The sequence below is a fragment of the Symphalangus syndactylus genome, chromosome 10, assembly GCF_028878055.3.
Source record: "Symphalangus syndactylus isolate Jambi chromosome 10, NHGRI_mSymSyn1-v2.1_pri, whole genome shotgun sequence".
Classification (NCBI taxonomy): domain Eukaryota; kingdom Metazoa; phylum Chordata; class Mammalia; order Primates; family Hylobatidae; genus Symphalangus; species Symphalangus syndactylus.
Genome location: NC_072432.2, coordinates 111,118,570 through 111,137,326, shown reverse-complemented (window position 1 = coordinate 111,137,326; position 18,757 = coordinate 111,118,570). Strand labels below are relative to the sequence as shown.

Here is an 18,757-nt window from a genome sequence, read left to right as displayed (position 1 = left end):
TGTTATGAGTCCCACTTCCCCGATGGAGTCAGAATTCAAATTCCAAGCCTCCCTGCAGTTAAGACACAGGCAAACAACCCAGGCTCCCCCAAGGGTCCACTCAACAGACACTACAACCTTAGATTTCAACTCAGAAGCATTCGTGAGGACAGAGGCTCAGTGTGAAACTTCAATTTTTGCTGGTACAGTGGTGCTGGAAGCATCTGGTTTTCAGTGGTGGCAGCAGCAGTTTCTAAGTTTTGCAAGATTTAGTGCCTGGCCCAGAAGTAACCTCTATGGAATGGCAGCAGGATGAAGATGTAGGTTCCTCTTTTGCAAATGAGGCAGCAGCAATGGAAGCAGCTTCCTTATCAGGCATATCCTGCAGCATAGTTTTTGTCATTGCTCAATGCTGGCCTAGCCTCAGTCCTGGCTCTCCAGCTATCCCAACAATTCTTGGGCAATCCAATCATCTTTTGTTAAGTCACCCTCTAATTGCTTGCAGCTAAGATTTTTAAATGACATACCAGTTGAACAGCCCCTTCAGAATACTTTGCACTCAAAGTATTGTGTAGGTTAATCACTGTCATTTTTCTGAAGGGTCATACTCCAGTGTCAGGTAGGCATTCAGGCTATAACAATGCTGCCCATGTAAAGATTTTTCCCAAGTGAGGAAGCATTTTTTCCACAGGCCATTTACAAGTCTAATTAAATAACTACAAATTCTCTGGATCAATTTGACATTCTTTATTAGTGACATTACAGTTGATACTTTATAATACTTTAATAAGCCCTAAAGAAAATCTGATATGGTTTGGCTCTGTGTCCCCACCCAAATCTCATCTTGAATTGTACTCCCATAATTCCCACGTGTTGTGGGAGGGACCTGGTGGAAGATAAGTGAGCCATGGAAGCAGTTTCTCCCATGCTGTTCTCGTGGATAAGTCTCACAAGATCTGATGGTTTGATAAAGGGATACTTGTTTAACTTGGCTCTCTTTCTCTCTCTTGCCTGCTGCAATGTAAGATATGCCTTTCACCTTCCGCCATGATTATGAGGCCTCTCCAGCCATGTGGAACAGTAAGTCCAATTAAACCTCTTTCTTTTGTAAATTGCTCAGTCTCAGGTATGTCTTTATCAGCAGCATGAAAACAGACTCATACAAAGTCCCAAAGCCTTGAGTGTGAGCCTAAAAAGCACTGGCCAGGTGCTTTCCTCTCCCAACCAGCCCTATCCCCGAGTCCAGAGCACCAATTCCCCAAGTCCCCAGTGGCAAGGGAGGGGACTTCAGTAAGAGTAAAGAGATGGAGTGGGCCCTGCCATGACACTCATCCAGGCAGATATTCAAAATACTTAACCACTGGCATAACTCAGGAACATCCCATTGACACACACCAGAAGTTTTTTGGTTTTGTTTGTTTGTTTGAGACAGAGTCTTGCTCTGTCACCCAGGCTGGAGTGCAGTGGCGTGATTTCAGCTCACTGCAAGCTCCACCTCCTGGGTTCACGCCATTCTCCTGCCTCAGCCTTCAGAGTAGCTGGGACAGGTGTCCGCCACAACACCCGGCTAATTTTTTGTATTTTTAGTAGAGACGGGGTTTCATCATGTTAGCCAGGGTGGTCTCGATCTCCTGACCTCGTGATCCGCCCGCCTTGGCCTCCCAAAGTGCTGGGATTGCAGGTGTGAGCCACCGCTCCCAGCCGACTCACACCAGTAGTTTTTAATCCTAAACTCATTTCTTTACCTTATTTATTTGTTTATGGTCTGCTCCTCTCTAGAGTGTAAGCTCCATAAAGGCAGGAATCATGTCCAATACTTGACATAATTCCTGACATATTTAACACCTAATATATAGTTGTTGAATGTATGCATGGATAAATGAATGATTCATTTGTTAACATGACGCTTAAAGTATACAAAACATCTTCCCACCTACAGTTTTCTTTGATCCTCACAGCCTCTCTATGGTCCAGAATTATCTTCCCTAATATGCAGAGAACAAACAGAGCCTCTGGGAGGCAAAAAGGTCAGTCTAAGATTATTCAACTACTTAGTGACAGCCCAGCTCTTCTAATTCCCAGCCCCGATCTCTTTTCATTACCATCCTGCCTTTCATTTCAGTTTCCCTTCAGGTTTCTTTTTCCAGCCCAAATGATCTTCTGAAGGGATACCCCAGATTCTTCTGGCTGCAGGCATCTGCTTTCAGCCAAAAGACTTAATAATTTATACAACATGCAGTGGGAAGAGAAGAGGACGGTCAACTGTAAAAATACACATACAGGAGTCATGCATATTTGTCATAGAAATCACTACATAGTCTAAAAACAACTCTCTTCATATCTAATTGCTATGGAGACCCAGAGTATATGTATTAGTCTGGAAATGTTTTGTTTCTGAGTAATAGAAGTTAATCAAACTAATATAGGCAACAACAAAAAAGTTGGTTTTGGATGGACATTGGACATATAATCCATGGAAGGGTTGACCAATCAAGTCACAGATGGGCAGGGGAGTAGGAGCAGCTGAGCCACAGGAAGAAATAAACCAGAGACTCAAGGGCCACCTGGAATCTCTTTTTCTCTTTCTTGTCTCTGCCACTTTCCATTGGCCACCTTCAATCACTGTCACTGTAAAAAGGCTCCCTCTGTATGGCAAGTAACATGGCAATAAAAGCTCCTGTGCTTTCTATTTAAACACCAAGACATTCCATAAGGGTTGGCTCTTGTCCTCAGCCCCAGTGTGAAAAATACCAGGGAATTATTCACAGTAATGGATTGAACTTGTTGGCTTCCATTTTTGTTGCCATGGTCTCACAGAGGTAGAGTATAACATCCCCTACTCCCAAGTGATGTTGGGTACTCAGTCATGTATTTGCAGTGGCCAATGAAATGTGGGTGAATGTGACAGTATATGATTGCCAAACCTAAACCTTAAGAATCACCGTGTGTTTCTACTCGCCCTCTTACAGTTCTGCCACTGCTTGGAGAGATGCTTTTCCCAGGTAGCTGCTGCTTCTCCAGCCTGGACCCCAGAATAAGTATGCATTGAACAGAGCCACCTCAGCCATCTGCAGACCTGCAGTATGAAGTAGAGCCAGCCCAACTGACCCTCAGACCCATGAGTGAGAATAATTGATTATTATGTTAAGCCACCAAGTTTTGTTATAGTTTGGTTAGATCTAGCTGATAGGCCAAGTTTTGTTAAATGACCACCACCCCACCAATAATTTATGACCAGGCATGTGGTCATGAAAGAAAACTACATCTTCTGCACAAATCTGGTGTTAAAAAAAAGAAGAAAATGGTTCTTAGAACAAGGTCATGGCAGAAGCAGGGAGGAGAGTGGGCACACAAATCAACAGGGATGTAGAGTCTAGAATTTCTGACCTGCATCTGTTTTTGTCCTTGTATTCAATATACACGCCATCTATGGATCTTTATTTTTTTTTCTCACCTGAAATTCTCCTGCTACAATTTGACAAAATGCTTTTCTGCAGTTGTTGAGATTCAAAGAAGACTTCGAGGAGGAGAAAGACTGTGTGGTTTCAAGCAAAGAGTTAATTATCATGAGTGGGAAAATGGAACAAAGAGGTGAGATGGAGGTTGGAAATGACCAGAAGCCACGAGACTGGGGTAGAGTGACAAGTCATGCATAAACACCTGACCTGAGGCAGCACCCATGCAGTGGTCTAGTCTTTTTCACCTTTGCTGCATCCTGTGGCATACCCTGGAAGAGTTCTTTAAGGAAGAACATTGGAGAACCCATTGAAAATTGTACCAAGAGAAAGCAAGAGGACTGGGGAGCACAAAATGGCAGCATTCACTGATATTTTTCCTTTTTCTTATAAACCACTTGTATGTCTTTCCTTTCTTCTCACATCACCACTGACAGAACTGAATGGAAATAACAAAAAGAATATCTGGAGATTATATATATTCTACCCCTCAGTTATAATAGCTTGTTCTTTAAACCAGAACTTTACTGCAACATATTACTAATCATTTGGGGGTTTGAGTCCTCTATTTGAAGTATGCCACATGTCCTGTCAAAATAACTTCTTATAGCTGTGTAACAATTGTGGGTGGCCTGTGATCACCTTGTCAGGGTGCCTTTACACTCAGAGCCGGTTGCCAGATTCCACATTACTTACTTCCCGGCCCTCCCTCCCCACAACTTATGCTCCTTCTATCATCTCTTTTCTCTCTCTTTTTTTTTTTTTTCTGGCAGTTGCTGGGCCGAACAGCAATTTGCAGTTATTTATGCAGCTTAAACCCTATTGTCAACATCCTTATTCTCAATACACAACCATTCCAGTGGTGTGAGTCTAGCTTTTGGGGAGGGAGCTGGGCTGAGGTTAACAGAAGCAAGGCTTCCTGGGCTCCTCAGCCAAAGCACACATTGTTGCTGAGCTGCTTTTTCTCCTTCTTGCCTCTATTTGGGGTGGATTTTCATTTGGAATTAAAAACAGATCACAGCTTGCTGTTTGTTTGCTATTGTCAGGTCAGATCCAGTACTCAGGGAGAGGGTGGTATTACTGTGTGCATAGAATTTTCTTGGCAATTTAATAAAGATGATGGAATTTGTCTGCGTTTGTACAGCACCTTCTCTCCTGGGCTCTCAAAGGCCTCCCAAAACAGAAGTTAATCCTCGCAGCAGCTGGAGAGGAAGTCAGGTATGGCATGGGACATTGTCCCCCTCATTGCCTCAAGCCCACTTTGGAGGGTACAGTTCAGGTAGAGCAGGTGAAAGCAAACAAGAGGAGGGAGATGAAGGTTGACACTTCCCTAGAGGATCACAGATGGGATGTGCTGCTTATAAAAAAAAGTATCCCCTCTGGGTAGATAAATTTCAAAAACACACCCCTTCCTCTAGACTGACACAGCCCTGTGCCAGGGGACACAGCTTGGTGAGTGGAGTGGAATATGGACTGGATTTAAGTACCCATTCATACCAGGCACTTTTATACATGGCACAGCTGCACAAGTTGGCACTTATATCCAACGAAGTGAACTAGGTTTTTGTACTTAAGGTCAGAATTTTGTCAAAGCAGCTAGGTATTTCCCCCATTAAACTGCTGACCAACTGAGCAGACCATCGATGTGTTAACATCTAAGTCTAAATAATGCTTTAGACCTCTAATAGTCTTTGCAAACATCCTCTCATTTTTTAAACAAATATTTATTAAGCCCTTTTATTATGAACAAATCACTAGCCCCCTCTCAGAGGTTAAAGCCCTTTGGGAAGACAACAAAAATTGCAATAAATATCTGTCGATGTGGTAGGCAGCTTTTGACATGGTACCCATTGATCCTCACCCCCTGGTATTGACACTATTGTATAATCTCCTCCCTTTGGGTGTGGACTGGACCTAGTGACTAACACATTCTAGCACATTCTAATGAAGAATACAGCAAAGGTAGTGGGACATCATTTCTGTGATAAGGTTACAAAAAACTGGGTAATTCCATCTTGCTAGTACTCTCTCTCGGTAGAACTTTTCTATCTTGTCTTCTCACTCGCTTGCTCTGATGTATCAGTCTGCCATAGTGTGACAGACTCTATGGAGAGGCTCACATAGCAGAGAACCAAGGGAAGCCTCTGGCCAATGGCTTGTGAGACACAGGGGCCTCAGTCCAAGCACCCACGGAGGATTAAATTCTGCCAACAACCACATGAGGAGACTAGGATGTGGATCCTTCCCAATCAAGCCTTGATATGACTGCTGTCTCCTCACAGAGCCAGAAGACCCAGCCAAGCCACACCCAGATTTCCCACTCACAGAAACTTGTGAAATAATAAAATGTGTGTTGAGTCACGACATTTTAGGGTAATTTATTATGCAGCACAAGGCCATAATCACAAGGTTGTAATCGAGGAATTGGCCAGGACTGCAGTCATCCCAAGGCTCCACTTCCTTGAGTGGGGAACTTGAGCACTTCTAAGTTCATTCACTGGTTTATTGGTAGAATTCAGCTCTTTAAAGGTTGTTGAACTGAAAACCTCAGTTTCTTGCTGCCTATTGGCCAGGGGAAACCCTCAGTCCTTTTACCACGTGAGCCTCCCTGTAGGAAAATCCACAGCATGGAATTTGTCTTCCTTGACAGTGAACAAGTGAGAGTGCGAAAGAGGATGCGCAAGACAGAAACCAGGGTCTTTTTGTAACCTAATCTCAAAAGTATTATCACATCCCATCACTTTTGCCAAGTAACTAGGTCCAGCCCACACAATGGGAGAGGATTATACAAAGGCATGAACACCAAGAGGCAAGGATCATTGGAGGCTATCTTTGAAGCTGCCTATCACACCATCTCTACGACTCCTCACCATCCTTCTCCAGGGCCTCACCAGGCCTTGGGGATTCTCTTGGTTCCACCTCCTCCCTGTACACTGTGCTTATCTGTACACAGCCTTTGTAATTCATACTTGAACTGTGGCAAAGCCTCCTAATGAGCCTACCTACCTCTTTCTGTTCTCCTAGCTGATACCCAGAAAACTGGTTGATATTTCTTTTTTTTTTTTTTTTTTTTTTTTGAGACAGAGTCTCGCTCTGTCGCCCAGGCTGGAGTGCAGTGGCGCGATCTCGGCTCACTGCAAGCTCCGCCTCCCGGGTTCACGCCATTCTCCTGCCTCAGCCTCTCCGAGTAGCTGGGACTACAGGCGCCTGCCACCACGCCCGGCTAATTTTTTGTATTTTTAGTAGAGACAGGGTTTCACCGTGGTCTCGATCTCCTGACCTCGTGATCCGCCCGCCTCGGCCTCCCAAAGTGCTGGGATTACAAGCGTGAGCCACCGCGCCCGGCCGATATTTCTAATCACATTGTATTATGTCATTTTCTTATTCAAAAATGCCCACTGGCTCTCAAGTTCCTCTTCTATTTCTCAATCTAATGGTGTTAGGTCATTTTTGCATTGCTATTAAGAAATACCTAAAGGCTGGGCGTGGCAGCTCACACCTGTAATCCCAGCACTTTGGGAGGCCAAGGCAGGCAGATCACCTGAGGTTGGGAGTTCGAGACCAGCCTGGTCAATGTGGTGAAACCCCATCTCTGCTACAAATACAAAATTAGCCGGGCGTGGTGGCGCATGTCTGGAATTCCAGCTACTCCGGAGGCTGAGGCAGCAGAATGGCATGAACTTGGGAGGCAGAGCTTGCAGTGAGCTGAGATTGCGCTGCTGCACTCCAGCCTGGGCAACAGAGCGAGGATCCGTCTCAAAAAAAAAGAAAGAAAAAGAAACACCTAAAGACTGGGTAATTTACAAAGAAGAGAAATAATTGAATTGGCTCATAGTTCTGCAGGCTATGCAAGCATGACACCAACATCTGCTTCTGGTGAGGACCTCAAGAAGCTTCCACTCATGGCAGAAGGCAAAGAGGGAGCAGGTACATCACACAACAAGAGCAAGAGCAAGAGAGAGAGAAGGGAGCAGTCCCAGACTCTTAAACAACCAGATCTCACATGAACTAACTGACCAAAAACTCATTTATCACCAAGGGAATGGTGCTTAACCGTTCATGAGGGATCTGCTCCTATGATCCTATCATCTCCCACTAGATCCCACCTTCAACACTGGGAATCACATTTCAACATAAGATTTGGAGGGGAAAACATCCAAACCATATCAAACTCAATGTACTTTTGCTACGATACTTATCTTACCGCTCCCCTCCAGCCAAACAGGTATACCCACTGTCCCTCAGTCATAGCTAGTTGATACATATTTCCATGGCTTTGCTCATGATGTTTCTACCTGGAATATTCTCCCCTTTCATTCCACCTATCAGAATTCTCCCCAGTTGTTATGACCTAACAAGTCCTGTCTCCTTCCTAAAATTTATGATAACAGTGTCCTTGGTATAGTGGTCCTGGGTAGAGCTGATAGCTTTGTTTGATTACTCTGGGCCCAAATGTCCTCTTCCTCCTACTGATCCTTTTTTTTCTTTTTTTTTTTTTCTTTTTGAGACGGAGTCTTGCTCTATGACCCAGGCTGGAGTGCAGTGGCTCGATCTCAGCTCACCGCAACCTCTGCCTCCCAGGTTCAAGCGAATCTCCTGCCTCAGCCTCCGGAGTAGCTGGGACTACTGGTGCCTGCCACCATGCCCTGCTAATTTTCATCTTTTTTTTTAGCAGAGACTTGGTTTCACCATGTTGGCCAGGCTGGTCTTGAACTCCTGACCTCACATGATCCACCCACCTCGGCCTCCCAAAGTGCTAGGATTACAGGCATGAGCCACCTCGCCCGGCCCCTACTGATTGTTGAACCACCCCCTACTCATCAAATCTCTGATATGACACTTACCGTAAACTATCATATATCATCTCACATCATAGTTTGCAGTACTAATTTTAAAAATAATGTCATCAATATATGCATATTGAGAGAAAGAATAAAGCAAGTTTAGAGTGAAGGTCCACACTGAGATGTCTAGTTTGGGGAGAGTAGAATCTACCATAAATCTTGACCACAGTCATGGTATATTCTAGAGCTGCCCTACTAACCTTTCCAGGGTTCCATTTCTTATTATCCTGTCTTCAGTGACTCATCATTATTAGCCCAATGAAAGTACTACAATGTACATTATAAGCATGGAATTCTTAGGCTTCTCAGACACTATTTCTTAGCTTAATGTAGAATGTAGTGGAAAGAGAGCTCCTTTTGAAGTTTAAAAAGAGGGAGGGGTAGGGATGATTCTAATCCCATCATGATTCTCTGAGACACAAGAGAAAGATGTTAAGAATGGCCATGAATACAGATATGTGTGTGGGTGGACAGTTGTGGCACATGGCAAAGTTGCTGGTGGCCTACATATTCTCTGTGATATATATACACTACACAGGGAGTCATATAAGAATGAAATAAGAGCTCAAGTAAAGGGGGAATATTTTTGATAAATTGAATTGGTAAGTAATTAGAGAAATATTCAAAGGCTGAAGTTTCGACCACATACTAACAGACAACAAAAATTAATAATTACTGATCTTCTCCTAAGTACCTTAGATTATGTTATTCTATCTCATCATCATAACAACACATTTTACAAAAGAGAAGATGAAGGCCCAGAGAGGTTAAGTAATTTGCCAAAAGTTATACAACCACTAACTGGTGAGACCAAGATTCCAACCCCACCCTGGATGATTCCAAATCTGATGCAATCCCATCTTTGGGGCATTCAACCTGGGAGATATGGCCTTGCTCATGTTTCGGAGACATCATACTATTTTGAATTTTTATCATTGGATGTAAGGCAGCGTATGCCACTCTCCCTAAAATGATTCTATGATTTTTTAGCAGCTATGCCAATCCAATCTGTACTGGTAGGAAAATCATCCTTCGATACATCTCCAAATGAAATGAAGTGCAGATTAGCCAAACGACCAAGAAAATTTAATTGTAAAGAGAGGTATGGGTGGTAGGATTTGATGGAATCATCCCATACCAGGTGTTCTAATGTCACATTCTTCATTGTCTTGAAGAAAAAGCCTTAAAATAGGTTCTTTTTTTCAGACAGGTTGCCTTCAGACCCTGAAAGAGATTTTCAGGAGAAATTTCAGCATTCTATATCAAAAAAACACGTTTTCTGGAAATGCAAGAGGATATAAGGAACAGCTTCATCTCAAAATTTGCGAAGTTTGCCTCAAAGCTATCTCAAGGTAACTGCTTAATTGGTGCTCTTTCTTGGGCTTTCTAGAACATCCATTAAAAGAATGTCCAATGATAGTGTCTAACTCGTGTAATATATTGACAGTAGCCAAGCCTACCTGTCTGACAAAGCTAAGGGTCCAAAGTCAGGATAATGCTGAAACTGCACCAATCAAGAACTGGGAAGTGTGGGCTGGGGAACCGTTGAGTGCGGCCTGTGGACAGAGGGGGGCAGCAGAGAGCTGTTGGAGAGGTGCTCATCAGGCAGCTTCCTAGGGGGCAAGTGTTTCTGGTCAACTTGGAGACATTGACAGGAAGACCCAGCTCCAGCGTCAGTAACACAGCTGAGGCATTAGCCCTGCTGAGCTGTTACAGAACCTACCATTTTCCGCACCGTGGTCAGAAGCTTTTATAAACCTGCCCCCGATATGTCATCCCCCTGCTAAAAAGGCTAATCAATCGCTCGCCATTGCTTGAAACAACTTTTCAAGCTTTGATGGGCATCAGCATTACTTGGAAGGCTTGGTAAAACACAGCTCATTGGGCTCACTCCCGGAGTTTCTGATAGGTTAGGTCTTGGGTGGTCCTGAGACTTTGCATTTCTGACATTCCTGGGTGATGCTGATGCTGCCAGTTCCCGCTGGTCCAGAAGCCACACCTGACAATCCACTAGCTTAGGTCATACTTAAGCTGCCCACTCTCGTCCTCTCCAGCTTCTCTTCTAGGCACTCACTCCCACGGGCATCCCCCACTCCCTCACACCCTCTGCTCCACCTGGAAACTTCCTTCAGCCCCACAAGGCAGTTGTGTTTACCTGCGCCCCTCGGCCTATTCACACGTGCTGTCTCTGCTGATACACTCTTACTCCATCTCTTCACCTGGCCAATGATTACTTATCTTTAGCTCCCAAGTAAGAAGCCTCCCTCCTCTGAACTCTCATCATGCCCTGTACCTCTCATCTCACACTGTGTTGTAAATGACCCTTGTGTGTTTGTGTCCCAGATAGTCTATCAGCCTGGGGAGCAGGGGCTGACACACATCTATACCTTTGGGAATTCAGTCGCTAGGCTCATCTGGATTCTTGACTGTGCACAATAACCATGTTACATTTCTCTGCTTGCCTCCCTCTTCCGCTCTCAAAGACTATTTCAAACCATCTTCATTTTCCTCAAATCTCTAACCTTCACGCCTCCTCTATCACACTCAACAGATGGCCTTGCCTACTCCTTCACAGAGAAAATAGAAGCCACCAGACAGAAACCTCTCAACTTCCCGCACCAAACCTACAAACCCACCAGCATCTGCACCCACCCCATCCCCCTGACCTCCTGTTACAATAGAGGAGCTGCCTGTACTTTCTATGGCTGTCTGAAGCCAAACTCTCCAGCTCTGCTATGGTTTCCTCCTCCTGCTTCCCCAAAATCTCCCACCATCAACACACCCTCTTCACGGTAACTTCTACTTCTTTCTCTCCCCTGATTTTCTACATCATTTTTAAAACATGTGCAACTCTCTCTTCTATAAATAACCACCCCCCTTAAGTCCTATGTCACCCTGTAACTATCCTCTTATTTCTACTTTGCTACTGCGCGGCCAAATATGTTTAACCTCACGATTTCCATTTTCTTATTTCCTACTCATTCCACAAGCCACATTTCCTCAAAAACTATTCTCACAAGGGTCAACAAACACCCTTCTTTAGCCAAGTCAAATGGACACCTTTCAGTTCCCATTCTGTTTGATGTAGTTGACCCCCTCCTACATCTGGACTCTCCCTCTTTCCTTACCTTTTGTGACTTCCCAGCCTGGTCCATCTGGCCAGTCTTCCTTTAAGGCCTGGTCCTCCTATGACTTATAAATGCTGGTGGTTTGTGGGGCTCAATTCTAGACCTTCTTGTCTAAAGTCAGCCTGGATAACTGTATCCACTTCCTTCAGTTCAGTTACTATACGCTTACCAAGCAGTCCTTTTACTGGAGAGGTCTGTCTCTTGCTCTCTGCTGTCCATGTTTATATGACCAACTGCCCAATCTATGTATTTTCTTTGACATCCCACAGGTCCCTCATACTCCACTGAACTTAAGATCTTCCCCCAAAACTGCTGCTTCTAGATGCTCTTTATTGGAGCAAATTGCCTCAGAGGACACATCCTTGACATTTCCCTCTGTCTCCTGCCCCATATCTCACCAAGTCCACAATTCTTTAGTTTCACCAGCCTCTCTCCATGTCTTCCAATACCATAACCCAAGCCACCATTCCATCTCTCCCAGACTGCGGCTACAACTACCGGCCTCCCTGCAGCATCTCTGGTGCCCTCCAATCCATTCCCCCCTCCTTATGCTAGAGGAATCTTTCCTTAAAAAACAACTCACTTCCCATTCTTGCTTAAACCCCTCAGTGGCTGTCCAATACCCCTGGGATAAAGTTCAGTCTCGTCTTGCCCCCTCACCCACACTGGTCTTCTTTCAGCACCTTCAAAGCAGCAAGCCCTCACCCATCAGGGTATTTACACGTGCTCTTCTCTCTCCTATAACATTTGCCCTCACCTTCTTGTTTGTCAACCCCCACTCATCCTTCAGGGCTCAGCTTCAGATTTTCTGGGGCAAATTTCACTGACCCTCTGACGCTCATCACAATTGTGGCTAATTAATTACTTGAAAATCTTTTTATGCCTTTCTCTCCCTCTAAGCATCATATAGGCAAAGAGCAGATCTTCACTTGAACCCCGGAAATCAAGGCTGCAGTGAGCCACGATCATGCCACTTCACTCCAGCCTGGGCAACAGAGTGAGACTCCATCTCAAAAAAAAGATTGGATCTTCTCCTCATTCTCCACTCTCTGTCATATCTCCACTACATTTCACAATGCCTGGCTTGTAGTTAGCTGACGATGAATCTTTGTTGAAAAAAATAAAGAATAATTGAAGGAAAAAATATACCATAATTTGAGATTTGACATTTCTTAGATTGGATAATAACATAATAACTAATATTTCTCTAATGCTTTCTATTTGTCTGGCACTGTCTCTTGTGTATTACATTATCACAAAAATCCTGTGAAGTATGATACTATTATTATCCCCCATTCTACAGTAGAGGAAACTGAGGCACAGAGAGTTTACAAATCTTGCCCAAGACACAGACAGAGATAGTAAGTAATAAACTGGGATATAAGTCAAAATAGTTTGATCTACCTACTCTGTTCTTAAACACTGTGATATACTATCTCCAAGATCTCTTTAGTATGTACAAGGAAGACATCTGTAGGTGTTGGGATGTGTGTTATATTAAGGTTGCTGTTACAGAGAAAAGAAGACCAAAAAAAAAAAAAAAAACCCAAACCTCAACACATTAATGGTTCTCAAAATTTAATGCGCATCACAATCACCTACAGAGATTATTAAAGCTCACATTATGGGACCCCACCACCAGACTCAGTAGCTGCGAGGGGTGAAGCCCAAGAATTTTTATTTCTAACAGGCTCCCCGATGATGCTGATGCTGTCAGTCCAGAGACCACACTTTGAGGAGCACTGCAATAAATCGATAAAGGATTTCCACAAGTTTTTTCAATCTTTAAAAATACAAAATACACTTCCCCTGAAATCTGCCCTTCTATAATAATTAAATAGAAAGGAGAACGTGCTCAAGAGAAAATTTTAAAATGCACACAAAATGGAATAGGGTTAAAGTGATGTTTCAGGTTCCTCATCCACTGGACTCGCCTCTTTTTCTCCTTCAGCCCTCTTTACCCACATGCTGTGGTATGCACCTCCTTTTGAAGAGATAAAAGTATTTGCCTCTCACGGGTGTGTTACCTAGCTTATCTTGCTTAATGCTCACGGCAACTCTGTAAGATCGCTATTATTATGCCCATGTTAGAGATGAAAAAACTGAGACTCCAAGAAAAAAGTTAAATCACTAACCTCCTAACATCCAAAAGAGAAAGTGGCTGAGCCGCAGCTCAAATTTAAGTTGGTGTGACTCCAAATTCCTTATCTTTTCCATTAATTGACACTGCCCTTCATATTTTCACCTACCTTTTCAGTTCTGCTAAACATGCAAATAACAAAAAGCAATTTCTCCCACACTCATATAGAAAATGTCAACTGAAAAACACAGATCTAAATTCATCTTTCCCAAACAATATGCTTTTAACGTCTCTTTTTTCGTTTACTTTTCCTTGGAAGCTGATTGTTATTTATTTCAAATGTAGAGTGAAAAAAAACCTCAAGATCTTAAAGAATTATTAGAACCTCTCTAAGAAGCAGATAGCACCCCAAAACAACCATGGTTTGTCTTTCTCTAACCACCTGACAGTACTGAATTTTATCACCTTCCTGGCGTGGCTGAAGAAGCCTTTTTAAATTCCACTGCAATGCTGTGAGGCCATACATCCCCCAGGATTAATCACAAATATTTTATAAAGATGAAGTTTCGTTATATCTTTGTTCTTTGTATCTTGGCTTTTGTCAGCGCATTTTAATTAGGATCTGGTATCTGCAATAAACAGTAAACATAAAGAGCTTTGCAAAAATGTATTAGACTGTTTGTTTTCACACTCTAATGCATATTTGCACAATTTTACCATGAAAAAAGGAAAACATGCTAAGCTCTTGGGCTCTATCCCAAATGTCCTGGAATAGAATCCGGAAATTACTAAAAATGCAACCAAACCTCATCATATTCCAGCAATTAACCTAAGAAACAAGGGTCCATTCTCTGTATGAAAAAAACATTTTTTGAGGGGAGAAATCTGTGGCGGAGAATGCTTCTCAATAACACACGTATCGCATTCTCCAAACCTGTTTTGAAATTTGGACTATTTCCCTTTCAGGCTAAAAAAGCTTAATAAACAAATTAAGTTGGGTAATGTTTTATTTTTCTCTTTCAGAGTGTTAAGAGAGCCTCTTCTACTAAAAGAAGACAAGAAGGACTGCTAAGCATAAAACAAGGGATAAAATAATCACATGTGGTCTCATTTTTAAAAGTACCTGGGGATTAATAATCTTCCTGCTAAATAGTTGTATGGTAGAATGAATTATTATTACAACAGTAGAATCTCAGAGAATGTTGATGACAAAGAACAGTTTGGGGGGTTTTATTTGAACATATCCTCATCAAAAAGTGGCAAAAACTTTTAAAAATCTCCAAATGTGGCTCTTGTGTACAATTATTATTGATGACACCTTGATAGTGTTTGAATGCGACACAAAATCATAAAAGTGCGAGCAATTCCGAGGCATAAAGTGATTTTTCCTTCTGTATCTATCCCTTAATATGTTTCCAAATAAAACATAGGATTAAGTAATTTATTTTGTTGCATGATTTATTTATGGACTGAAACACAGCAAACAACAGATAAAAGGCAAAGTCCCGGGCATCAACTTAAAAGATAAAAATCATTACATTTTATTAGAGGGAGACATATAAAAATGCCAACATGAACTGTAAAGAAAGGAAAAGCGTTAGCTCAGAGGTCCCAAGTCTAAGTTATGCTTGGGGTTTCTAACTCCCCCTTTGGGGGAATAGTACGCCTGAATTTAATTAGAAATCTGTTTTTTTAAGATTAAAGTTGTGAAAAAGTTAAAAGGTTGGATCACACAAAAATAAAAATGACTCTGAGGATCTAAGGGAATTTGAACTGGTAAACTTAGATTCTATTTCCTGCCAACTGTTTGCAGGAGGATTAAGAGATGTACAAGAATTATTAGTTTTAGATAAAAGCCAGCATTTTATAAAGCAATTAATTTTTCATTAGTTCCGCATAATTTTGGCAAAAATAGTTTTGTTCCAATAAAAGTATTAAATTCCAAGAGGTTAATCTAAAATATAGCCATTAACTTCATATTAATTTAATCAAATTTATAGTAGGCTAAACTACAGGCAGGAAAGCAGTAAGTTTTTTACAGAATATATTATAATTAAAAGGAAGAAATTATGATGAAAAATAATTTTTTAAAAACAGGTAATAAAACTTCTAAGTTTCTAAGTATGGTTATGCATTTATTTAAAATCATTTTTCTATAATGTTTCTTAAGTATATACAATGAATAAAATAAAGTCTACATTAAATTTTTGCGTAGGGTTATCTTGGAAATACCAGGATGTTGTTTTTATCATAATAAATTTCTCTTAGGCCAGCTGCAGTGGCTCACACGTATAATTCCAACACTTTGGGAGGCCAAAGCAAAAGCATCACTCGAGGCCAAGAGTCCAGGACAAGCCTGGGCAATATAGCAAGACCCAGACTCTATAGAAAACTTACACAATTAGCCATGTCTGGTGGTGAATGGCTATAGTCCCAGCTACTTGGGAGCCTGAGGCAGGTGGATTACTTGAGCCCAGGACTTGGAGGTTGTAGTGAGCTATGATTGTACCACTACACTTCAGCCTGGGCAACAACAGAGCAAGACCCTATCTCTTTTAAAAAGAAAATTTTATTTTATGTTGCAATAAATAAAATATACCACAAAGGTTCAAAAAAACTTACTAGTGGCCTGGCGCAGTGGCTCACGCCTGTAATCCCAGCACTTTGGGAGACTGAGGCAAGTGGATTACCTGAGGTCAGGAGTTTGAGACCAGCCTGACCAACATGGTGAAACCCTGTCTCTACTAAAAATACAAACATTAGCCTGATGTGGTGGCAGGCACCTGTAATCCCAGCTAGTCGGGAGGCCGAGGCAGGAGAATCGCTTAAACCTGAGAGGTGGAGGTTGCAGTGAGCTGAGATCGTGCCATTGCACTCCAGCCTGGGCAACAAGAGCGAAACTCTGTCTGAAAAAAAAAAAAAAGAAAAACAAAGACACTTACTAGCACTAAAAACTTCATTCACAGAGTAATAAACCATCTTTCCCAATGCTAGAAGTACCTTTCATGCATCCACAAAATTCCATGCAGATAGTCCATTCACCCAGATTGCTGGAATGTCCTCACTTCCATTTTGAGGACTTCAATCCTTGTCAGAACAACAAAGACATCTAGTTGATTCAGGATAAGGGATGTCAAAGTTCTGGCCAGAATATATTTCTTGTCTAGTCCACCTCCAAATACACCTCAATGGATACCAGTCCCCATCTCCATCATCACCACCCTGCTCCAGCCCAGGATTACCTCTCTCCTGCTCACTGCAATTTCTCCTACCAGTTCTCTCAACTTTCATTCTTGTCCCTCAGCCTAATTCAGTTACCAATCTGTGGACAGAAAGTGCTTGTTAAAAATGTATATTGAGACCAGGCACTGTGGCTCACACCTGTGATCCCAGCAGTTTGAGAAGCCAAGGTGGGAGGATTGAGATCAGCCTGAGCAACATAGTGAGATCCCATCTCTGCAAAAATAATTTTTAAATTAGCTGAGTATAGTGGTGCATGCTTGTAGCAGCTTGGGAGGCTGAGGAGGGAGGATCCCTTGAGCCTAGGAATTGGAGGCAGCAGTGAGCTATCATGGCACCACTGCATTCCAATAAACCAGTATATCGGTTCATGTCACTCCTAAGCTGAAAACGTTCCATTGTCTCCCTGGCACCTTGAATAAAATTTAGCTCTGTATCTTGGCCTACAGAATCATGACTTCTATTCTGAGTAACTCTCCTCCTTGCAATCAGATTAGCCCAGCCCTGCAAAGTTCCTTCAAGCATTCTACAGCTGCTTCCACCCTGAGTCATGCACCAGGCACCAGGTAAATACTGAATTCCTATATCACTACCACTTTGGTTAACACATTTTCCCATGTTCTTGACAAGACTTTCTGTCCATCTTGTTTTCAGATTTACTGTCTGGTTGTATGCCACTCTTTGCCCTTTGGATTGAGTACCTGATTCTCTCTTTATGTAGGATCCTGACTTCCCCTCAAGCACCATCTTATTACATACCCTGCCTGGCTCAGCACAGGCCAGAATCCTCTACATGGAGCACTGCTCAAATGGAAGGTACATTTGCCTAGTTTATACTAGCCCCATGTGAGCCCAGGGAAGTAATACACCATCTCTAGCACTAATCTATTCTGTAAAGATTACATGTAAACTCATATTGTCTCCCCCAGCAGGTCATTAGGTCTTCTGGGGTAAGTAATTTACTTATTTAGATTGTGTTCATGGAGTGCTGAGGACTCAGCAGATGTCATATCCAACATGGGTTCAGCTCAGGACATGGTGGAACCTCATGAAGAGTTGGCTCAGAGAGAGATGTTGAAGCAGGATGAGGGAAACAAACTAGAAGGCAGGTAGGTCATTCATTTATTCAATTACTATACACACAGCATCTTCTATATTTTGAGGGCTGTGCTAAATGATGCAAAGACAGAAATGAAGAAAACATAGCTATTTACTATTTATTTCTTTCCAAATTCTTGGCTTCACATTATCCCCTCATTGCACACAGTATGTGCACACACATATAAACACTTTTGTTTCTCTGCTCAGTATCTTTAAGTTTGTTGTAAAAAGAATACTGGATCATTGTCTCTATAGAAAACCCAAGAGACACAATGGAAAACAATGAGAACTAATAATAGAATTCAATTAAGTGGTAGATTCCTGGGAAAATGTACAAAAACCAATTAATTCCCTGCATACAAACAATAATCAAATAGAAATTATTTCCATTCATAACACCAATGAAATGTATACAATGGCTAAGAATAAACCTAATAAGAAATACGTATAAAGAAAACTCAATGAGGCACATAAAAGAAGTCTTGTGTGATTTGAATGGAACACAATGTTGTGGTATCGGAAAACTCATTATTGAGGTATCAAGCGGCCCCAAAATGATTTAGAAATATTATGTAATGCCAAATAAAATTCTCTAAAACTTTTTGGAGTAAGACAAAATCATGGCCATGTCAAAGGATAACTAGAGAAGAACACCCAAAAAAGAACTGAAAAGAAAACTTCTGTTAGTTATCTATTGCTGCGTAATAAATTACCACAAGATTTAGCAGCTTAAAGTAACAAACTTTTATTATTTCAGTTTCCGTGAATCAGAAATACAAGCATCGTTTAGCTTGCTACCTCTAGCTCAAGTTCTCTCACAAGGCTGCAGTCAAAGTATTGGCTTAGGACTGTTGTCTCACCTAAAAGTTCACCTGAGGTAAGATCCATTTCCAAGCTCAAGCTCACATGCATGGTTGTTGGAAGGATTCA

At 42.1% G+C, this 18,757-nt stretch overlaps 1 long non-coding RNA gene across 1 annotated transcript; it reads left to right on the top strand.

Annotated features, from left to right (window-relative positions):
* The first annotated feature begins 1,937 nt into the window (after nucleotides 1–1,937).
* LOC134731598 (uncharacterized) lies at nucleotides 1,938–3,603 on the top strand. The gene is made up of 3 exons (XR_010114013.1): nucleotides 1,938–2,006; nucleotides 2,949–3,101; nucleotides 3,477–3,603. It is a non-coding gene; the product is annotated as an uncharacterized lncRNA (long non-coding RNA).
* The last annotated feature ends 15,154 nt before the right edge of the window (nucleotides 3,604–18,757 follow it).